This window comes from Oncorhynchus nerka, linkage group LG25, assembly GCF_034236695.1.
Source record: "Oncorhynchus nerka isolate Pitt River linkage group LG25, Oner_Uvic_2.0, whole genome shotgun sequence".
NCBI lineage: Eukaryota > Metazoa > Chordata > Actinopteri > Salmoniformes > Salmonidae > Oncorhynchus > Oncorhynchus nerka.
This window is the reverse complement of record NC_088420.1, coordinates 35,437,928-35,462,998: the sequence shown is the minus strand read 5'-3', so window position 1 is coordinate 35,462,998 and position 25,071 is coordinate 35,437,928. Positions and strand designations below refer to the sequence as shown.

At 43.3% G+C, this 25,071-nt stretch overlaps 1 protein-coding gene across 1 annotated transcript in view; it reads right to left on the bottom strand.

Annotated features, from left to right (window-relative positions):
- The window catches only part of LOC115109435 (semaphorin-4B-like), a 95,616-nt gene extending 84,106 nt beyond the window's left edge, over window positions 1-11,510 (bottom strand). The window contains exon 1 of the mRNA XM_029634322.2: window positions 11,284-11,510. The gene's annotated coding sequence lies outside the window, so the exon portion shown is untranslated. The remainder of the gene's footprint in view (window positions 1-11,283) is intronic.
- Between the last annotated feature and the right edge of the window lie 13,561 nt (window positions 11,511-25,071).

Below are 25,071 nucleotides of genomic sequence, written 5' to 3'. Positions count from 1 at the left end.
CATCAACATCAACAGGGCCACAGTGGAGAGGTTCAAAAGCTTCAAGTTCCTCGGTGTACACATCATGTCGGTCTGGTACGGTAATTGCAGCATCCGCAACTGCATGGCTCTCCAGAGGGTGGTGTGGTCAGCCTAACGCATCACCGGGGGCACACTGCCTACCCTACAGGACATCTACAGTGTCACAGGAAGGCCAAACAGATCATCAAGGACCTCATACATGCGAGCCATGGCCTGTTCACCCCACCACCATCTAGAAGGCGGAGACAGTACAGGTACATCAAAGCTGGGACCGAGAGACTGAAAAACAACTTCTATCTCCAGGCCATCAGACTGTTAAACAGTCATCACTAGCCAGCCTCCACCCAGTACCCTGCCCTGAACCTTAGAGACTGCTGCCCTATGTACATAGTCATTGAACACTGGTCACTTTAATAATGTTTATATACTGTTTTACCCACTTTATATATATATATATATACTGTATTCCAGTCATGGCTCATCATATATACAGTTGAAGTCAGAAGTTTACATAACCTTAGCAAAATACAGTTAAACTCAGTGTTTCACAATTCCTGACATTTAATCCTAGTGAAAATTCCCTATCTTAGATCAGTTAGGATCACCACTTTATTTTAAGAATGTGAAATGTCAGAATAATAGTAGAGGGAATGATTTATTTCAGCTTTTATTTATTTCATCACATTCCCAGTGGGACAGAAGTTTACATACACTCAATTAGTAATACCTTGACTTTGTTGTCCTTAAGCCATTTTGTCACAACTTTGGAAGTATGCTTGGGGTCATTGTCCATTTGGAAGACCCATTTGCAACCAAGCTTTAACTTCCTGACTGATGTCTTGAGATGTTGCTTCAATATATCCATATCATTTTCCTCCTCACAATGCCATCTATTTTGTGAAGTGCACCAGTCCCTCCTGCAGCAAAGCACCCCCACAACATGATGCTGCCATCCCGTGCTTCATGGTTGGGTGTTCTTCGGCTTGCAAGCCTCCCCCTTTTTCCTCCAAACATAACGATGGTCATTATGGCCAAACAGTTCTATTTTTGTTTCATCAGACCAGAGAACATTTCTCCAAAAAGTATGTGCAGTTGCAAACCGTAGTCTGGCTTTTTTATGGCGGTTTTGGAGCAGTGGCTTCTTCCTTGCTGAGTGGCCTTTCAGGTTACGTCGATATAAGACTCGTTTTACTGTGGATATAGATACTTTGTACCTGTTTCCTCCAGCATCTCCACAAGGTCCTTTGCTGTTGTTCTGGGATTGATCTGCACTTTTCACACCACAGTACATTAATCTCTATGAGAAAGAACGCGTCTGCTTCCAGAGTCGTAGGATGGCTGGGTGGTCCCATGGTGTTTATACTTGCGTACTATTGTTTGTAAAGATGAACGTGGTACCTTCAGATATTTAGAAATTGCTCCCAATGATGAACCAGACTTGTGGAAGTCTACTTTTTTTTCTGGTGTCTTGGCTGATTTCTTTTGATTTTCCCATGATGTCAAGCAAAGAGGCATTGAGTGTGAAGGTAGGCCTTGAAATACATCCACAGGTACACCTCCAATTGACTCAAATGATGTAAATTGGCCTATCAGAAGCTTCTAAAGCCATGACACCATTTTCTGGAATTTTCCAAGCTGTTTAAAGGCACAGTCAACTTAGTGTATGTAAACTTCTGACCCACTGGAATTGTGATACAGTGAATTATAAGTAAATAATCTGTCTGTAAACAATTGTTGGAAAAATTACTTGTGTCATGCACAAAGTAGATGTCCTAACCGACTTGCCAAAACTATAGTTTGTTAACAAGAAATTTGTGGAGTGGTTGAAAAACAAGATTTAATGAATCCAATCCAAGTGTATGTAAACTTTCGATTTCAACTGTAACTACTGCTGTCCACACCTTTTCTATTCATATCCTGACCATTCATGGGGCGGCAGGGTAGCCTAGTGGTTAGAGCATTGGACTAATAACCGGAAGGTTGCAAGTGCAAACCCCCGAGCTGACAAGGTAAAAATCTGTCGTTCTGCCCCTGAACAGGCAGTTAACACACTGTTCCAAGGCCGTCATTGAAAATAAGAATTTGTTCTTAACTGACTTGCCTGGTTAAATAAAAAGGTAAAAAATTATGTTATTATACACTAAATGCACAAAACATTAGGAACACATTCCTAATATTGAGTTGCACCCCCTTTTGCCTTCAGAACAGCCTCAATTTACCGGGCATGGAATTTAGAAGGTGTCGAAATCTTTCCACAGGGATGATGGACCATGTTGACTCCAATGCTTCTCACAGTTCTGTTAAGTTGGCTGATGTCCTTAGAGTGGTGGACCATTCTTGATACACACAGGAAACTGTTGATCATGAAAAACCCAACAGCTTTGCAGTTCTTGACACACTCAATCCGATGTGACTAGCACCTACTGCCATACCCCGTTCAAATGCACTTAAATATTTTGTCTTGCTTATTCACCTTCTGAATGGCACACATACACAATCCAAATCTCAATTGTCTCAAAGCTTAAAAATCATTCTTTAACCTGTCTCCTCCCTTTCATCTACACTGATTGAAGTGGATTTAACAAGTGACCTCAATAACGGTTCAGTCTGTGTCATGGAAAGAGCAGGTGTTCATTATGTTGGTACACTCGGTGTATGTATATATTTATATACATTATGTGTTTATATATTTATATTCCAGTCTCTGACATTGCTAGTTCTGATATTTCTGAATTTCTATATTTACATTTACATTTTCTGGATTATGTGTGTATTTTTTATTTTTTATTTTTTATGGCTAGGTATTACTGAACTGTTGGAGCTAGAAACACAAGCATTTCGCTGCACTTGCAATAACATTTGCAAATCTGTGTATGCGACCATGATTTCATTTGTTTGGATGTTAATGTTAATGCGAGTGTCGTGAAATGCTTGTGCTTCTAGTTCCGACAATGCAGTAATAACCAACGAGTAATCTAACCTAACAATTTCACAACAACTACATTATACACACACAAGTGTAAAGGGATGAAGAATATGTACATGAAGATATATGAATGAGTGATGGTACAGAACGGCATAGGCAAGATGCAGTAGATGGTATCGAGTACAGTATATACATATGAGATGAGTAATGTAGGGTATGCAAACATTATATTAAGTAGCATAGTTTAAAGTGGCTAGTGTTACATGTATTACATAAAGATGCAGTAGATGATATAGAGTACAGTATATACATATGAGATGAGTAATGTAGGGTATGTAAACATTATATTAAGTGGCATTGTTTAAAGTGGCTAGTGATACATGTTTTACATAAAGATGGCAAGATGGAGTAGATGGTATAGAGTACAGTATATACATATGAGATGAGTAATGTAGGGTATGTAAACATTATATTAAGTAGCATAGTTTAAAGTGGCTAGTGTTACATGTATTACATAAAGATGCAGTAGATGATATAGAGTACAGTATATACATATGAGATGAGTAATGTAGGGTATGTAAACATTATATTAGGTGCCATTGTTTAAAGTGGCTAGTGATACATGTTTTACATCCATTTTTTCCATTATTAAAGTGGCTGGAGTTGAGTCAGTATGTTGGCAGCCACTTAATGTTAGTGGTGGCTGTTTAACAGTCTGATGGCCTTGAGATTCAGTCTCTCGGTCCCTGCTTTGATGCACCTGTACTGACCTCGCCTTCTGGATGATAGCGGGGTGAACAGGCAGTGGCTCGGGTGGTTGTTGCCCTTGATGATCTTTATGGCCTTCCTATGACATCAGGTGGTGTAGGTGTCCTGGAGGGCAGGTAGTTTGCCCCCGGTGATGCATTGTGCAGTCCTCACTACCCTCTGGAGAGCCTTACGGTTGTGGGCGGAGCAGTTGCCGTACCAGGCGGTGATACAGCCCGACAGGATGCTCTCGATTGTGCATCTGTAAAAGTTTGTGAGTGCTTTTGGTGACAAGCCAAATTTCTTCAGCTTCCTGAGGTTGAAGAGGCGCTGCTGCACCTTCTTCACCACGCTGTCTGTGTGGGTGGACCAATTCAGTTTGTCCGTGATGTGTAAGCCGGGGAACTTAAAACTTACTACCCTCTCCACTACTGTCCCGTCAATGAGAATAGGGGGGGTGCTCTCTCTCCTGTTTCCTGAAGTCTACGATCATCTCCTTTGTTTTTTTGACATTGAGTGTGAGGTTATTTTCCTGACACCACACTCCGAGGGCACTCACCTCCTCCCTGTAGGCCGTCTCGTCGTTGTTGGTAATCAAGCCGACCACTGTAGTGTCATCTGCAAACTTGATGATTGAGTTGGAGGCGTGCACGGTCACGCAGTCGTGGGTGAACAGGGAGTACAGGAGAAGGCTCAGAACGCACCCTTGTGGGGCTCCAGTGTTGAGGATCAGTGGAGTGGAGATGCTGTTACCTAACCTCACCACCTGGGGATGGCCCGTTAGGAAGTCCAGTACCCAGTTGCACAGGGCGGGGTCGAGATCCAGGGTCTCGAGCTTGATGACGAGTTTGGAGGGTACTATGGTGTTAAATGCTGAGCTGTAGTCGATGAACAGCATTCTCACATAGGTATTCCTCTTGTCCAGGTGGGTTAGGGCAGTGTGCAGTGTGGTTGCAATTGCAACGTCTGTGGACCTTTTGGGGTGGTAAGCAACTTGGACTGAGTCTAGGGATAGAGTGGGGTGGAGGGTGGAGGTGATATGGTCCTTGACTAGTCTCTCAAAGCACTTCATGATGATGGAAGTGAGTGCTACGGGGCGGTAGTCATTTAGCTCAGTTACCTTAGCTTTCTTGGGAACAGGAACAATGGTGGCCCTCTTGAAGCATGTGGGAACAGCAGACTGGGATAAGGATTGATTGAATATGTCCATTAACACACCAGCCAGCTGGTCTGCGCATGCTCTGAGGACGCGGCTGGGGATGCCGTCTGGGCCTGCAGCCTTGCGAGGGTTAACACGTTTAAATGTTTTACTCACGTTGGCTGCAGTGAAGGCGGGTCCGCAGGTTTTGGTAGCGGGCCGTGTCAGTGGCACTGTATTGTCCTCAAAGCTGGGAGCAAGACATCCTGGTCCGCGACGGGGCTGGTTTTCTTTTTGTAATCCGTGATTGACTGTAGACCCTGCCACATACCTCTTGGGTCTGAGCCGTTGAATTGTGACTCTACTTTGTCTCTATACTGATGCTTAGCTTGTTTGATTGCCTTGCAGAGGGAATAGCTGCACTGTTTGTATTCAGTCATGTTTCCGGTCACCTTGCCCTGGCTAAAAGCAGTGGTTCACGCTTTCAGTTTTGCGCGAATGCTGCCCTCAATCCACGGTTTTTGGTTTGGGAATGTTTTAATAGTTGCTGTGGGTACGACATCACCGATGCACTTGCTAATAAACTCGCTCACCCAATCAGCGTATTCGTCAATGTTGTTGTTTGACGCAATACGGAACATATCCCAATCCACGTGATCGAAGCAATCTTGAAGTGTGGAATCAGATTGGTCAGACCAGCGTTGAACAGACCTGAGTGCGGGAGCTTCCTGTTTTAGTCTCTGTCTATAGGCAGGGAGTCGTGGTCAGCTTTTCCGAAAGGTGGGTGGGGGAGAGCCTTATATGCGTTGCGGAAGTTAGAATAACAATGATCTAGGGTTTCTCCAGCCCTGGTAGCACAATCGATATGCTGATAGAATTTAGGGAATCTTGTTTTCAGATTAGCCTTGATAATTAAAATCCCCAGCTACAATGAATGCAGCCTCAGGATATGTGGTTTCCAGTTTACATAGAGTCAAATAAAGTTCGTTCAGGGCCTTCGATGTGTCTGCTTGGGGGGGAATATATGCGGCTGTGATTATAATCGAAGAGAATTCTCTTGGTAGATAATGCGGTCGACATTTGAATGTGAGGAATTCTAAGTCAGGTGAACAGAAGGACTTTAGTTCCTGTATGTTGTTATGATCACGCCACATCTCGTTAATCATAAGGCCCCTCTTCTTACCAGAAAGATGCTTGTTTCTGTCTGCGCGATGCGTGAAGAAACCAGGTCGCTGTACCGACTCCGATAGCGTGTCTCGAGTGAGCCATGTTTCCATGAAGCAAAGAATGTTACAGTCTCTTATGTCTCACTGGAATGCTACCCTTGCTCGGATTTCATCAACCTTGTTGTCAAGAGACTGGACATTGGCGAGTAGTATGCTCAGGAGCGGTGCGCGATGTGCCCGTCTCCGGAGTCTGACCAGAAGACCGCTTCTCTGCCCCTTTTACGGCTTCTTTGTTTTGGTTCGCTGGCTGGGATCTGATCCATTGTCCTGGGTGGTGGGCAAAACAGAGGATCCGCTTCGGGAAAGTCCTATTCCTGGTAGTAATGATGGTGAGTTGATGTTGCTCTTATATCCAATAGTTCCTCCCGACTGTATGTAATAAAACCTAAGATTACCTGGGGTACCAATGTAAGAAATAACATTAAAAAAAAAAAAAAAAATACTGCATAGTTTACTAGGAACGTGATTCGAGGCGGCCATCTCTGTCGGCGCCGGAAGTAAGAGTAAAAGACACTCACAGACACTCACATTCCCTAGATCAACACTATTTAAAATAGAACGGTATAATGTGTGTAACATGGACAGGCAAGAACAACAGGTGTGAACCCAAGGGTGACGGACAGCACGCCCTGAAGACAATTTTGCAATTCTCACATGGACACATGAGAAACACTGAACATATTCCAAATGTCTTCCCAAAACTGTTGCACAAGCCAGCTTGTGTACAGTTAAAATAAGTCACTGGTCGGGTGATGTGAAAGCCTGAGGCACCTTGTAGAACATGTGCTGTGTTTCTGTTCATGTTTCATATGGGTTAAAGGCAGATCTGAGGCTCTCTGAGACAGCCGAGCAAACACAGGGTTCTGGCTAGGATCCATGTCCACAGCCATTTCCCACATCATGCCACTGTGACTGCTCTGGACTGGGAAAACACAGGAGACTGCTAGCTGTGTTCCCAGAATGAGTGTTTGCAGAGTTCCCATGAGTAAGTAGACAGTAATAGGACTCCCTGAAGGCCCATGTTTAACCTTCAGGTTACAAGTGGCTGCCACTCCATGACCCATCCCCCTCTAGTCTCTCCCTGCTATCAACACCTCTCTCATTCACGCTATATATCCACCACAGCAAAAACTAACTGCTCTCTCACATTAAGACCCTTGCATTTATCATAGCACCTCAGTCCCAGCTGGCTTTCACAAACATTAAGTGGCAATCAGTCATCATAATGGTGGATGGGTCCTCCGAAGGACAGTGTTTCAGCTCACTCACATTACTTAATTTGCTTCCTCATTGAACTAAGCACACATGGCTGTTGAGAGGGGGATGGGTTGGGTGAGGGTTGAAGTTTATTTACATTCCTTATTTTTACGACTAGAACGAATTGCATGACCTAATTTGTGATCCACTTCACACACACACAAGCAAGTGTGTACACATGCGCACACACGTAAACAAACACTCACCCAGGTACTAAGCCCCAAAAATAAAGAAGAGAAATCAGTGTAATGCTGAGAAAAGGCCCCTGGGATTATATGATGAATGTGATTAGAAGCATGTGCTAGAGCGGGGCCAGGGTGGGTTGTGCTGTGCAAAGATACAACAGTGTGATGAATTTCTTATTTTATTTTTCTCAGAGCCGGATCACTAATCTGTAACAGGTTGTGCATTGCACTCACATTGTGAAGCTTCAGTGCACAGAATCACTATTTTTCTTTCTTTGCTTTGTGCCCCTCAGCTGCTGGAACAGCATATCAAGAACGTCCTTCCACTGTAGCTAAAAACAGCCATGAAATGTTGTTTACTTTAGGCATTATATTATCACTTTTAACGTTAGTCAAATATCCGAATATTTGAATATTTGTGTGAGTATACATTTCTGTGAAAGAAAAATGCATATAGGCCTACTTTAACACTGAAAAGGCTTTTTCTAAATGAAATGAAAATACCCATGTGACATTGTTACATAAAGGATATACCATGACATTTCAAATGATTAATTAAATAAAACAAAACTTTTGAATGTAGTTTAGCAAAATGAGAAGGAGTAGGGTACAACGAGCAACCAACAGGTAGAATGTTGTTTTATCTGAATGGGGTTTGGGCATGGCCGGGGGAAGAACTATTTTTCTCCACTCATACAAGAGTAATAAAGGCCTAGTGCATTCATTTAGTAAAAATAAATAATGGGTTGGGGAGAAAGCGCACCATGTAGCCTCAGTTAGCCTAGCTAGCTATAGCCAGCTAGTTTAGCTATCTTCTCTAGGCTGCTCCAGTCAAGACAGGCACCGTTATATGGGACAATAAATAACATTGTGTCTGCTACAAGTTAGCTAGTCTTGGCTGTAGCCGAGTTGCCTTGGCTAGTGGCTACAGTGTCTGTCTCTCCCTCCATCTGCTCACTCCTATCTCACACATACGGGTCCATCCACAGCTGCAGCAATAGAGCGCCAGCCTCTCCCCCAATTAAGATATATTGGAATATATGCATATTCGACCACAACATCTGACCAAAATTCATATTATTCGAATAGTGAAATTAGTCAAAGCACAATATAGATATTTACACGGTACTATTGGCATTGAGAATACCACTATAGAAACATCCATTTACAGTTCATATCCAAGGGACCTCATCCATTAACAGACACAAAATGAAATGTACATCTCCCAATGGGATACTAGAAGTGGGTAGCTGGAGTGTGTATTTGAGGTATTGATGTAACACCGTTCTCTACCACAGAGCCAAACTCTTTGTGACAGCGTCATACAGGCAGCTCATTGTCAAGGATTCTGTACCCAGAATTCTGTTGCCAGCTGTTGTTTTTATGGATCAGACCAAAAGAAAACACAGGGACAAGGTCATCAGTAGAGGCAGGCTTTTCTTCTCCTCGCAAATGTGCCACAGATGGGGAAATCAACACGTTTCCAAATGAACTAGGTAACATAATTCACCTTGTTTAAAGAAGATATCCATTGTTCTGTCTTCTCATTCGGAGAGGAACCCACTCTGACTGTTTGTTGCAAAAAGCTGAATATCTCTGCTGTAAGTTCTACATTTGCTGTTTGTGTTGTCTCCTGTAGCATATCCATGGTTGGGATGGCTATCCTATTGCACTTCAGTTTTACAGTATCTAGGCTATGCAGTCCCGAATAGGTTGATGTTGACGCCATATTTTGACAAAAAAGTAGGCACTGACCAATGTGCACTAGTAACATAAAGTATGTCCCAGAATTAACTACCTGTACACACAACTATTGTATAGGTTAAGTCACCGTTTCCCAAACTATGGATCACAAACCCAATGTGGGGTTGCCTGATTTGAAGATGGGGTCATGAGGGAAACTCTGAAAGAAATGAAATGCAATCACACTTGGGTTACGTCAGTAACCTCTGGCCGCCGCTAGATGTGGTAAACATCTCAAATAAACAGAGTGGTTTGGTTTTTTTCCCTACAAATGTGGCTCTAACATTTGGACCATTTAAGCTAAAACATATTATGACCCCATCACTGAAAGACTCTCAGGAACACGTACATGTCTTCTGGTTCCCTCTACCAGCTCACAAGCTGTGCAGGTCTCATTAGAACAGAGTGGACAAGACCAGGCACTAAATCAGACTGGGGGGGAAAAGAACATCATCAATGATGAAGTTCTTTTCTACACAGAAGAGCATACAACATGATGATCGCCTGATGATCTATACAACATGATGATCGCCTGATGATCTATACAACATGATGATCGCCTGATGATCTATACAACATGATGATCGCCTGATGATCTATACAACATGATGATCGCCTGATGATCTATACAACATGATGATCGCCTGATGATCTATACAACATGATGATCGCCTGATGATCTATACAACATGATGATCGCCTGATGATCTTTTGAACCTCCCAATACTTTTCTGATGCATTTCAGTCATTTCAAACCATACTTCCTTCAGATTGAAATACTGTCAAAAGTAATGTCAGACTGATGTCAGACAAATTCAAAAAGTAAACACTGACCGCTGATTGCATCACTTTTTTCACATTGTGGGGTGGTGATTTTTTTAATATATCAAAATGGGGTGCGGCCAAAAAAAGTTTGGGAACCCCTGGGTTAAGTTATGTACACTTAAGTACTTGGAAACCCTGACTCTCCAAAGAAAGGCACAAAGTGTAAAAAAGGTTCGCTTGTTTACTTACTTCTTCATAGACTGGATTCAGTTTCCATTTATGTAATAATGAACACACCTCTAACACATTGGCAGGCACCTCTAACACATTGGCACCCTCAGAGTGAGGGTGAGAGGTTTGAATTTCACACTGTAACACCTGCAGGCTGTGGCCTGAAATGCCCAGCCAGACCCATAACCCCTGACTGGCATCACAACTCAAACCACAACAACAGTCCTGCTGCACAGCACAGCCTGAAACCACTACGGGAGAAAAGGCATAATCACGCTAACACACTCTCAAATGTTGCTTTTTTGTTTGTTCTTTCCCCTCATTTACAAAGCCAACTTTACCACAGGCCACAGAGTTCAAGGAACGTTCCTGTGCTGAGAGAGGATGAGTGCACTGGCTGCCACATTCACTGACTCCTATCTGTAGAGAGGCCCCATTCCCTGTCACACACTCTCTTTGCCACAGTGGTTGTCTAGTTTAAAGAGCTGGAGAGACTGAGCCATCATCTCCACTAGAAAAAAACACCGCTTTACTATGGTCCCTCACACACAGGCCAACAACCCTTTAAATGTGAACACACCCAGGTAAATAGCTGTGTAAATACAGAGAGAAAAATACTGAGTCAACTGCCAACATCTCTTTTTTTGCAGGAGGATTTAAACACACCCAAACATATAGCCTGCCACTATGTAGAAAAAGGCAGCCCTTTAAAAAACCCTCTACCCTGCTATCACCTTGTGATAAAACTTACTGGGGAGAGGTTGTCTCATGTCAGCATACACCCACTCTGGCAATGTGCACAGAGAGAGGGAGAGCAGCAACAACTAACCCCATGCAGACAGAGAGAGCCATAAAGTAGCCCTAAGCCCATAATGCAGTGAGACGGAGCAGAATGACAGCACAGAGAGAATGACGTCATTTCAAAAGGTAACCAAAACCACAGGAGACACATCAATGATTAACTGAGGCTAGGCTCAGCGCCGTTAATAAATACAAGGCTGCCTCTATAGTAGTGGCTTGTAGTTACACAACTCTTGTACTTACACTCTTTCTAGCACTTCTCTGTACCAAAATGATCTTCGGATTTAAACAAAGGTTCCTTAAAGGTGAATCAGAGATAGAAGTCCTTCAGGGATTGAGTAATAGATTAGCCAGTATGTTATCCAGCGTAAAGCAGTTCGAGTACCAGTAGTTAAGGGCTCCTACTCCGTGTCTGTCTGCCTTCTCTCTCTCTCTATCTCTCTAACAGTCTGACACACTGTTGTAGTACAGCCTGCCTCAACTCTGGCCACTCTCCACTATAGCCCCACCCCTCACACACTGCTGCCAGAGAGAGAGCGAGAGAGGAGGGAGGGGACTCTTATATTCTGATTCCACAGAGGTGGGGGAAGAAAGTGAGGTGGACAGGATACATCCACAGAATGGTTTTCTCTCTATCTGATGCATGAACCAGGCTTAACTAGAATTACCACTCCAAACAATGGAACCATTTAGTAGGGGTTTTGAAGAAGGAAAAACCTACGCCTGTTTAATTCAATCAAAAAGTCACTTTGTATTTGACTTGCTACATACATGTACATATCTACTGTATGTCACTGTAATTTGACTAGGCTATATAGTGATATGTCCCCTGAAAGTTCAATATTCCACACACAATATTAGGCATATTATTATAAAAGGTCAGTGAATGATATTGGATGGGTTCGGGTTACATCCATTAAAAAAAAAGATGTTCATCATATCTAGAAAATTCAGTGGGAAAACTAACTTCTCTGTCCAATTTCTTTGATGAGTATCACTATCAGAGTATTCATTGGAAGAAGTGAACTGGTTAAGAGGAACCACGAGTGTATTTTATATTCATCAGAGGAAGCAGAGGCAGAGTATGAGGCTATCCCTGACATGATGGTGTCATGAAGTGCTCCTAAAATAATACCCAACCCACTACCAAAGACGAGCTTTCAGGGCTAGACATACACAGCTAACACGTCTTGGTGGGAATTGCATTCAGAACTAAGAGACCAATTCATACGCTGAAAAGGGGCCACTGTCTTCTGGTGAAACCGCATACTCCCATGCTAAATAGACATCGTTTGGAGTTGGCTCTCATTTCAATAGCATTAGTAAATGCTGTTATTCTTGCATGAGTGCCTTGGAGAATGCTGAAATGGAATTGAAAATGGACAAATCGTATCACTCAGCCATCACATGCTTTTTTTCCTTTATCAAACAAAACAACCATGAGTGTTTGGTAGAAAACAGGTGCATTACATGCAAACACTTTAAGGAATGGATTCAGTCCAATTTCACACACAAAAAGTTACAGTCTCTGATGTGTAAAAATAACTTTTGAAAGTAGAAAAAGCCATCCATAAGAACACAGAGAGGTGTAAGGGAGCAGGCTGTGTAAGGGGGACGCCTGTGTCTAAACTAGTGGGTGCTAATTAAGCCTGTTAACAAATACAAATTATTCTTTATGCCAGAGTGCTAAGGAGGCAGACGGAATGCCAGGTTTAGCCTGGAGGTGTCAGGAATGGAAATGCCAGCTCTGGGCATCTCTGCGAGAAGGTATGAGGCTGAGATTCCATTGGTCCCATGAGGACTACTATGGCAAGGCGAGCCTACTTTACAGACGTCTTATTTACAGTCACTGGACAGAGTCAGTCAGTCCTGTAGGAGACCGTCTGTTCTGCAGCACATACTGAAGCCAGACAGACAGTGTACCTCTATAGAATGTGTGTAGGACAGTCAGTTAAGTTAGAACAACTGTCATTGCCTATACCAGATGTCCCTAAAGTAAACAGTACTCAGTGCAGAAGGAAACCCTCACCGAGGCTGGGAATATGTGGATCAAACTAGTCAAACAAAAAGTAGACAGAGGTGATCATTAAGGCTCTTTCTGTTGTCTGGGATCCTATTAATACATTTGAACAGGTCTCTCTGGACTTCAGACTCCAGTCTACATACGCTACTGTATGGAGGGAATGCAGATAGACTAAGCAAAAGACTCATTTCACATAACGGTACCTATGAAATAGAAGGCATTAAACATATGCATAAAATATTTGTTTAATCCTTCTGTGCATCACACACCCAGAGGAAGTGTTGACAAGTCACTTTATACAAATGACTTACAAATAGTGAACAAATTACAGCACAGTGATAAGAGTCTGTATTACACATATTAACCTAATGGGAAAACACCAGATAAGGTCCCTATTGAACTAGTGGGGCTGACAGGACCAATGAGACAAGAGAGATAGGCTAGCTCCTCATTGTTATCACCTCTGTGTTCAGGGATTATTTTATTATATTCAAGACCTCATCATCTTCAGGATAAGGTTTGGGTTTCACCTCCAACCACACAATGTCAACATTTACACTCTTTGCTCCTCCTATGTGACAAAAACTTCAGATATTTTTATCCGTAGAAACACTGGTGATTGATGTTGAGTGACCTTGTTACAGACAGCTGTGTAGAAACCTCTTTTTCTCCCTCTCACCTTACTTTGAGAGGACACACACATCACCATCATTATCATCATCATGGTGTTGAATTTAGAAGGTCTTAGTTGAGTGTGCACTGCATATGAGTAAGTGATAATAATTTTGAAACTTTCAACAATTAACAGCAGGGAATGTTGTGGAAGGTCACTTTATTCATGTGAATGTGCATCCAGAGGATAGCCACTCTGACTCAGTGATTCTGACCTCTATAGACAAAGACAGGTACTGCAACATCAATCAACATGACCACTTGACCTTTCCAGTATCGATTCAGGAAAGAAAAGCATACAGAGATGCATAACGGTATTGAATGATAGATATGTCAGAAATACGGTAGTCGTGACACAGAGACTATGAACCCAAGGTCAACTGTCTACTCCCACGCTCTCTCTCTCTCTGTTCTCAGGTTATCTATTGTAAAAACGATACGGCAAACCTTTTACATCACGTCTCAGCTTGTCACAGCCACAGGCACTTTAAACAGAGTGACGGTTTGCCTCTATTCACACAAAGTGTTGAATACTTTAGACCAAATTAGTGTATGTTAAAAACAGAGTTTAGAATACGATTTTAGCGAAAGTCTACAAGTTAAGTAATTAAGTAATTGCTCTCACAGTTCATTTATATTATTGTGACCAGAGATCTTTTTTTCCTCTGGAAAAGTACAGGCAGGAGTGGCACTGTGTCACAATGCTGGGGGTGAAAGAAGCATCTTAACCGGAGAGACTGTAGCCAGTAGCAAGTTGCGTTTGAGTGGCATAAACAGTCATGTACTTGTCAGATGCCTGATGTAACAGGGAATGTAAGGCCAGTTCACTAAGTTTCCCCTCTAGATGATGAAATCTGTAATTGCTATTTAGAAAGTTCACTCAGAAGAGTCATTGAGCTGTACAGTATGAACAATAATAACATCAGTATGATGACATTGCATAGCCTGTCACAAGCTATTGAAGCCAAATCCTCCATCTTCCCAACAGCATTAATATATAATCTAGCATTATAAAACAGTAATTCCCTGACCAGAAGCCTTATTACACCACCAATAATGCCTCTGTATCTCCTAGGGAGGGGTAGGGTGTGGGCCGCGATGCGTACCCTCTGGCAGATTGGCCTTCCCACTGCTCCATCCCAGGATGTGTTGTAAAAGAAGGTGTGTGATGATCTGTGTGACTCACTACACGACATGTCCTTGCATTAGAATACTGGGTCCATGCACGCTCCTCTGTCTCATACTCTATGTCACTATCATTACTCATCAGTCTAACCTCCCTCTCTTTCTCCAGACTTGTCTGTCAGGTGCTCACCATATCAGCTGTGTGCAACATCCTTTTCTCTCCTAAACCTGCTTTATCCCTCCTCGTTCTCTGTCTCTCCCTCTCTTTCTCATCCTCTATAGAGCATCTGAATTTGTGACATAATCACAACTGTGCAATATTGAATAATCATGATTAACAAACAGTTTATTGAGTTGATAGTCAAACTCCTTCAGCATCTCTCTTTGTCAGTATTGAGAATCTATGTTCTGGCTTGACTAGAACAAGCACCTGTTCAATATTCAGATGGGGCTTTGGGGAGAGAAAAACTCCTGTGCTCCTCAGGTGGCCCTCCATGTCCATATCAAAGGCAACAGCAGCTCACTTTCATGTCTCCTCTATTTCAATCCCTCTGATGGCATGCAACAACATCGCCTGTCCTCCTCACTTCAATAGAGAGAGAAATGAATTAATTGAGCAAATCACTTCGCTCTCTCATGGCCAGTGATCTGATACTGTACCACAGTAGTTATTATTAGTAGGTCCACGAGTTTTACCTGACCATGTGACTTGACCAAGGAAAACTCCTGGCTCTAGTTATGTACTAAAACATATTGTTTTGGAATGTTATTTTGAATAATGTTTGTTTTAAAAATGGAATCCACATTAGGGGAAACAGCGTCACTGTCCGACCCCAGCACCTTTCCCACTGGGCACAGATGACAATTCAACATCTATTCCGCATTGGTTCAATGTACAGCACTTTCGTTGAAAGGACTTGGACACAATGTTGATTCAACCGGTGTGTGCCCAGTGGGTTGTTATTGGGTTTTATTTGTGGACAAAACGGAGTTAAGGTGTGTCTAACAGCATGGTGAAAAAATGCAGTACATTGCACATGCAATTATGTCAGAGGGAATAAAACTGTTTGTTGTTTGAAATAACTTCTTTGTTATTGTAATATCCCAGACAGACGTTCCAGTTTCACCATTAACATTTACATTTACATTTAAGTCATTTAGCAGACGCTCTTATCCAGAGCGAAGGATTCCAGCTTGAAAGGAGTGCTGAATATACACTACATCACCAAAAGTATGTGGACACCACATCAAATCAGTGCATTCTGCTATTTCAGCCACACCTGTTTCTGACAGGTGTATAAAATCGAGCACACAGCCATGCAATCTCCATAGACAAAGAATGGACACATTTATGCCCTGCTAGAGCTGCCCTGGTCAACTGTAAGTGCTGTTACTGTGAAGTGGAAAAGTCTAGGAGCAACAACGGCTCAGGCGCGAAGTGGTATGCCACACAAGCTCACAGAACGGGACCAGCGTTCTCTGGAGTGATGAATCAGGCTTCACCATCTGGCCGATGGATGAATCTGGGTTTTGCGGATGCCAGAAGAACGCTACCTGCACAAATGCATAGTGTCAACTGTAAAGTGTCACGCCCTGATCTGTTTCACCTGTTCCTGTGATTGTCTCCACCCCCTTCAGGTGTCGCTTATTTCCCCCAGTGTATTTATCCCTGTGTTTCCTGTCTCTCTGTGCCAGTTCGTCTTGTATGTTTAAGTCAAGTTGACCAGCATGTTTTTCCCGTAATCCTTTTGCTATTCTCCTTTTTCTAGTCCTCCCGGTTTTGACCGTTGCCTGTTTCCGGACTCTGTACCCGCCTGCCTGACCATTCTGCCTGCCTTGACCACGAGCCCGTCTGCCACTCTGTACCTCCTGGACTCTGATCTTGTTTTGACCATTTTGCCTGTCCACGACCATTCTCTTGCCTACCCCTTTGGATTAATAAACATTTTAAGACTCCAACCATCTGCCTCCTGTACCTGCATCTGGGTCTCACCTTGTGTCATGATATAAAGTTTGGTGGAGGCGGAATAATGGGGAGGTTTTTCATGGTTCGGACTAGGCCCCTTAGTTCCAGTGAAAGATTTTCACATTTTAAACACTTAAACAATCTGTGTAAATCTTTCCATGTTCGTTGGTTGTGTGGGGCTGCTGAGGTTGGTGGGGGCTTGCAAGGGACTGCTGGGGTTCAGGGGAAGTCAAGGCTTATGAGAGGGTCTGCTGAACCCAGGAAGCCAGCTGGAAGTCTCTAATACAATCCTGTACTCTGGGGGCCTGAAATAAAACACTAATTATCTCTGAGTAGTGAAAATAAATGACTAAGTGCCTTTATTCAGCACAACATCCTTCTGATGTGTAGTCTGGAGCAAAACGACAGCAAAACACAGTCCTAAAAAGGTTAATGAAATTAAGAAATCTCCGTAAAGGATGAAGTACAACATATTGATTCTTCTGCTGGTGTTCAGCTTGTAAAATAGTAATTTGATTGTGCTTTAGAATAATGGGCCTGAGAAGCCAACACACTGAGCAGGCATAATTGGGTAATATTTGGTTGAGACATTAATCAATAAGATTACAACCTATATTCAGCCACTCAAAAAGTCCAATGTGTTATCACTATGCTTTCAACCATCTAAAAGCACAACCAAATCCCAATGGAAAAACTATGTCTGATTTTTGGTTTAGTTGTCACCCAATGTCTATCATTGCGCTATCAACCATTTAAAAGGTACAGCAAAGTTCAAATAGGAATACAATGCCAGATATTTTGCTTATTTATACAACATATTAATGTGTTATTCCTGTGCTTCATCAAATAGCAGAACCAAATGACCTGGATAGCGGTTGAGATTACATTAAAAGTACAGGGTGCAGTGCTTAATTTGTAAATCTGGAGGTGCTGAAACAAAATGTGAGCGCGAGAGGGGGGTGCCCTGGGGAGCTCTGAGGTACCGGGACTGGAGAATTTGGCAGAAACTTTTTAAATACCGCACAAATTATCGAAATGATAGGATACTTTGGCACTGACAAACTGAGAATCTGACTGAGATCAATAAAAACGACATTGAATCCATCAATAGTATAGGCCTAGGTGTGTGGAAACACATATAGCAGGCTACAATATGAGGAGAAAATTATAGTCCTAAACATCCTTTCCCAATGATGCGCAGATGCGTTCTTGCCAAAAGCCTATATCTCGCTCTTGTTTAACTTGATAAAACAATATTTGGAAGTTGATCAAATATGTTGTTAGCCTACATCAGGTAGATTAGAGTCTTCTATTTTCAGCAGGAGCCATTTGGTTTCCAAACTGTTTTCCCGCACGTTCCCGACAGTAGGCTATTCCTTGTTATTGGGCTACACACAATCCACAGCTAAGCCATTTAAGAAAAATAAGATAGTCATCTTATGTGGCTACATTATGGTAATTTCCATGGTGTAGTAGGCCATTCTGAATTAAGTTCATTTCTTTCTGAACAGATACCAGTTATTCTAACTTCGGAAAATGTTTATCACATTTTCAGGGGTGCTGTAGCTCCTCCAGAAGTCATCGGCTATGATTCAATAAATGAATAAATTATGAACTGCAATGCCAGAGTGATGAGAGTTGCAGGCTCATGTCTTCCGGTTAAATAGGTCCCAGAACGACACAGTCCAAAACGGAGACGCCCCGGACCCTGTTCCGGCAGGATCCGGTGTTGTTCCGAAAATCTCTCCTGCTAGAACCCCCCCCCCTTCGCGTTCCTCATTGCTACGACTTGCTTGCTAGTTTAGATTTCTGCTCTTCACTCCATTGTCAGTTTAGCCTACATTTAACTTATCTTAGTATCAGAAAGCATTTTTGTCTGCAGTTTTCGGTTTGTCTAACGTTATTTGTTTCAAGTGTAGCCTCGAAACCATAATGACTTGGAGAAGATCTGCAAAGAGGAGTGGGACAAAATCCCTCCTGATGTTTGCAAACCTGGTGGCCAACTACGAGAAACGTCTGACCTCTGTGATTTCAATCAAGGGTTTTGCCACCAAGTACTAAGTCATGTTTTGCAGAGGGGGTCAAATACTTATTTCCCTCATTAAAATGCAAATCAATGTATAACATTTTTGACATGTGTTTTTCTGGATTTTTTTGTTGTTATTCTGTCTCTCACTGTTCAAATAAACCTACCATTAAAATTATAGACTGATCATTTCTTTGTCAGTGGGAAAACGTACAAAATCTGCAGGGGATCAAATATTTTTTTCCCTCACTGTATTTATTTTGCTCCTTTGCACCCCATTATTTATATCTCTACTTCACACATTCTTCCACTGCAAATCTACCATTCCAGTCTTTTACTTGCTATATTGTATTTACTTCGCCACCATGGCCTTTTTTTGCATTTACCTCCCTTATCTCACCTCATTTGCTCACATTGTATATAGACTTATTTTTCTACTGTATTATTGACTGTATGTTTGTTTTACTCCATGTGGAACTCTGTGTTGTTGTATGTGTCGAACTGCTTTGCTTAATCTTGGCCAGGTCGTAATTGTAAATGAGAACTTGTTCTCAACTTGCCTACCTGGTTAAATAAAATAAAATTAGTGGCACAGATGGAACAATCCGAGCAGAAGATACATATCCTTCAAATATTGTCACACCCTGGCCATAGAGAGGCTTTTATTCTCTATTTTGGTAGGCCAGGGTGTGACTAGGGTGGGCTTTCTAGTTTCTTTATTTGTATGTTTTCTATTTCTTTGTTTTTGGCTGAGTGTGGTTCCCAATCAGAGGCAGCTGTCTATCGTTGTCTCTGATTTGGAATCATACTTAGGTAGCCTTTTCCCCACTTGTGTTTTGTGGGTAGTTATTTTCTGTTTAGCTGTTTTGTTGCCTGACAGAACTGTGCCCTTTCGTTTTTTCTACTTTGTTATTTTGTTGCGGTGTTTAGTTAATTAAATATCATGAACGCCTACCACGCTGCACCTTGGTCTCCTTCTTCAACCCACGAGAGCCGTAACATAACTACCCACCACCAAAAGACCAAGCAGCGTGGCCAGGAGGAGCAGGGATCCTGGGCCCGGGAGAAGAGTGAGTGGAGGACCTCATGGACATGGGAGGAGGTTATGGCAGGGGACAAGATCCTGCCATGGAAACAGGCGGAAACAGCAAGGGAGGAACGGCGGTGATACCATGAGTCAAGACAATGAGGCAAGCACAAGAGGCAGCCCCAAAAAAGTTTGGGGGGAGGGCACACGGGGAGAGTGTCAGAGTCAGGGTTCAGACCTGAGCCAACTCCTCGTGCTTACCGTGGGGAGCGAGTGACCGGTCAAGCACCATGCTATCCGGTTCTGCGCACCATGCCTTCAGTGCGCATCCACAGCCCGGTCCGCTCTGTGCAAGCTTCCCGCAGTGGCCGTGCTAGAGTGGGCATTCAGCCAGGACGGATTGTGCCGGCTCAGCGTTCCTGGCCTCCGGTGTGTCTCTTCGGCCCAGGTCTACGCACCGTGTCCCTGGTTCGCCAGCAAAGCCCAGTGCGGCCTGTTCCAGCTTCCCGCACTTACCGGGCTAAGGGGGGTATCCAGCCAGGATGAGTTATGCCAGCTCTGCGCTCCAGACCTCCGGTGAGCCTCCACGGTCCAGTGTGTCCTGCGCTGGCTCTACGCACTATGCCTCCAGTGCACCGTCATAGCCCAGTGCGTCCTGTGCCAGCTCTCCACACTCAACGAGCTAGAGTGGGTATCCAGCCAGGACGTGTTGTGGCAGCTCCACTCACTAGGCTGCCAGTACGTCTCCTCAGTCCGGTGAGACCTGTTCCGGCTCCACGTTCGAAGCCTCCAGTAATGATCCATGGCACGAAGCCTCCAGTGATGATCCATGGCACAAAGCCTCCTGGGATGATCCATGGCACGAAGCCTCCTGGGATGATCCATGGCACGAAGCCTCCAGTGATGATACATGGCACAAAGCCTCCTGGGATGATCCATGGCACGAAGCCTCCAGTGATGATCCATGGCACAAAGCCTCCAGCGACGGTCCCCGGTCCGGAGCCTCCAGCGACGGTCCCCGGTCTGGAGCCTCCACCTGTGTTTTGTGGGTAGTTATTTTCTGTTTAGCTGTTTTGTTGCGGTTTTCAGTTAATTAAATATCATGAACGCCTACCACGCTGCGCTTTGGTCCGATCCTCATTCCGACGAGAGGTAACAAATATTGATATTTGGTTGCATTGAAATGTGGTTACCATGATGATATAATACTGTGGTTGAAACTTCACCCTCAAAACAACAGTTTAAAAAAAATCCAATGTACTTTCCAAGTCACAATACGTTGACAAATTACATTGAAACAACTTTAATTCAAACAGTTTGTACCCAGTGGGAATGCTCAATTTTCAACAACTGTTTAAAGGTCAGACACATTAACTTTATAAACGTTACCCTAGTGCACACAGACCAGATTTTTTCAAATGTAACCTTTATTTAAACTATATTACTATGATTTATATATGTTTTTAAAGTAAGGACATAAGAGTAACCTCGGCATAAAAGTGACAAAAACCAAATGTATTTTCAGACCTATAATATCCAACCCTCATACAAAGGGTTCATAGTAGACTGATAGTATGATACGATTCCATTGGGAGTCCACTGTATGAGCAGCCCCTATGTTCTCCCCAAGCCTTTTTCATGACTAAGGTCTGAGTGTAATATTTGAATAGCAATCCACCACATCTCAGAGACAGACAGGTCTTCCCCAGCTACTCTCTTAATTGGAAACCATTTCCATAACAAGTCTATTTATGGATTTCACTCCTTTCCCAGGAGAAGTTTGACACAAAAACACCTGCTGTCATGGTGCTATATTCAGCTAACAAGTGTAATAAGCAAAGCCCTTCATTTACAGAATCACTTTGGTGTAAGATTCACATTCTTTAGACGCCACAGCTCAATAGAATCAGATCGGACCTTTTTTCCCCCATTTTTGCCTAAAATGACATACCCAAATCTAACTGCCTGTAGCCCAGGACCTGAAGCCAGGATATGCATATTCTTGATACCATTTGAAAGGAAACACTTTAGTTTATGGACATTTGTAATTAATATAGGAGAATATAACACATTAGACCTGGTAAAGGATAATACAAACAAAAAACATGTGTTTTATTTTTTCTTCTTCATCATCTTGAAATGCAAGAGAAAGGCCATAATACAGTGTAGCAGTTTAGGCGCAATTTAGATTTTGGCCACTAGATAGAAGCAGTGTGTGTGCAAAGTTTCAGATCGATCCAGTGAAGCGTAGCCATACTGGACAATATTTTGTATCAAATCTGCTCAAATGTGCCGAATTGTTCAATTTATACATTTTCTTTTCTTTTTTTTTTCTTTTTTTTTTTACCCCTTTTTCTCCCCAATTTCGTGATATCCAATTGTTTTTAATAGCTACTATCTTGTCTCATCGCTACAACTCCCGTACGGGCTCGGGAGAGACGAAGGTTGAAAGTCATGCGTCCTCCGATACACAACCCAACCAAGCCGCACTGCTTCTTAACACAGCGCCATCCAACCCGGAAGCCAGCCACACCAATGTGTCGGAGGAAACACCGTGCACCTGGCAACCTTGGTTAGCGCGCACTGCGCCCAGCCCGCCACAGGAGTCGCTGGTGCGGGATGAGACAAGGATTTCCCTACCGGCCAAACCCGGGCAACGCTAGGCCAATTGTGCGTCGCCCCACGGACCTCCCGGTCGCGGCCGGTTACGACAGAACCTGGGCGCAAACCCAGAGTCTCTGGTGGCACAGCTGGCGCTGCAGGACAGCGCCCTTAACCACTGCGCCACCCGGGAGGCCAATTGATACATTTTCAAGTACATAACTATAGAGAACATACCAAAATGATATGGTAATACAAAATGTAAGTTTACACACTCCCAGGTATGTCATACAGGATGGATCATTAGCTTATACACTAACACACACATCTAGATGGTCGGGCAGGGTGGGTGTGGAGCCAGAGACAGCAGGGTTCAAACTGTAAAACCCAGTTCCTACATCAGAATATAAAAATTACAGCATCTTACAGATTACTGCACCTGTACATAGCCCACCTATAATTTAGCCCAAACAACTACCTCTTTCCCAACTGTATTTAATTTATTTATTTATTTTGCTCCTTTGCACCCCATTATTTTTATTTCTACTTTGCACATTCTTCCATTGCAAAACTACCATTCCAGTGTTTTACTTGCTATATTGTATTTACTTTGCCACCATGGCCTTTTTTGCCTTTACCTCCCTTCTCACCTAATTTGCTCACATTGTATATAGACTTGTTTTTTTTTACTGTATTATTGACTGTATGTTTGTTTTACTCCATGTGTAACTCTGTGTCGTTGTATGTGTCGAACTGCTTTGCTTTATCTTGGCCAGGTCGCAATTGTAAATGAGAACTTGTTCTCAACTTGCTTACCTGGTTAAATAAAGGTGAAATAAAATAAATTGATTTTATCAAACAAAACTATGCTACATTTTTATCTCTGGGACCCTCAGGATGACGAATCAGAGAAAGATAACTGAATGTAAGTATATATTTACCTTCAGAGGTGAATGTGTCAAACCAGTTGCCATGATAAGTTTTTTGTTGTTGTGCACTCTCCTCCAAAAATATCATGGTATTTTTTCACTGTAATAGCTACTGTAAATTGGACAGTGCAGTTAGATTAAGACGAATTGAAGCTTTCTGCCCATATAAGACATGTCTATGTCCTGGGAAGTTTGCTGTTACTTACAAAAGGCATGCTAATCACATTAGCACACGTTAGTTCAACAGTCCTGGTATAGTGACACCGATCCCGTAGAGGTTATTAAGGAGGAGGTGCATATTTTTTGTGAGAAGCTAAGATTGTGAGAGCACTACCTGGGGACAATCATTTGGCTGAAATAACACATTAAAGAGCACTCCATTGAGCACTCCAGGAGGAAAGTTTGCATGCATTTCATTGCAGCTCTCTACAGCAGTGTTTCCCAACCATGGTCCTTGAGTACCCCCAACAGTACACATTTTTCTTGTAACCCTGGACAAGCTGTAATAATGGAGCTGTAAATCGGGAAGCAGGTGCAGGTGAAACATTAATTAAAACAACAAAACCAGTAACGAGACAATTCCATGTGGCTACACACCGGTACACAATAATAATACCAACTGGTGAGTGAACATAAGAGAGTGACATATATAATGGGGAGGAAATGATGAAGGTAACGAAGTCCAGGTGGGAATCATAATGATTAACAGGTGCGTGTAATGATAAGTGCCAGGTGTGCGTAAAGATGAATCACAGGACCGGTGGTTAGTATTCCGGCGACGTTGTCGTACACTGGAGGGAAGGAGCGGGAGAAGACGTGACAGTACCCTCCCGGTGCTGTCACGGTGTTGGGTTCTGGTGGAGGACATTCTGGACCCCAACATCATCAGTGATTTCCACCTTTGCCACCCGGACCGACCCGCTGCTCGTCCGAGGGGTCGTCCCTCTGGTCGGCATCATCCTGCGGTTGGAGCCTCGCGTCAGTGGGGGGGGGGGGGGGGGTACTGTCACGTCTTCTCCTGCTTCTCCCCTCCCACAGGGATAAGGGACCTGCTGCTGACCTGGGAACACAGCTGTCATCGCTGGACATCCAGGTATTTCTCGCTCCATCCACACCATCACTGAGAAGTACTGATGGCCCACCTAGGTGCAGGATGTCACTCGGTATGTAAACTCCTGTTCCATATGTGCTCAAACCGAGTCCTCCCCACGGAATGATCCAGCAGGGAAGCTCCTGCCACTTCCAGTGCCTCAGCGACCTTGGTCACATCTATCCATTGACTTTGTAACCGATCTTCCCTCCTCTGATGGTTTCACCACCATTCTGGTGGTAGTGGATATATTTTCCAAGTCATGTCGATTAATCCTTCTTCCGTGTCTCCCCACTGCACTCAAGGTCGCTGTGGCACTCTTCCAGCAGGTCTTCCTGCATTATGGCCTTCCAGAGGATATCGTCTCTGACCGTGGCTCCCAATTCACATCATGAGTATCGAGGCCTTCTTGGAGAAGCTTGGGGTTACGGTCAGCCTCACTTCCGGGTATCGGCACCTGCCCTGCAAGAAACTGAGCCCCCGGTTTGTGAGGCCATTCAAGGTTCTTCGGAGGGTCAACGAGGTGATGTACAGGTTACAAATACCCAGTCACTATTGTGTCTCACCCTCTT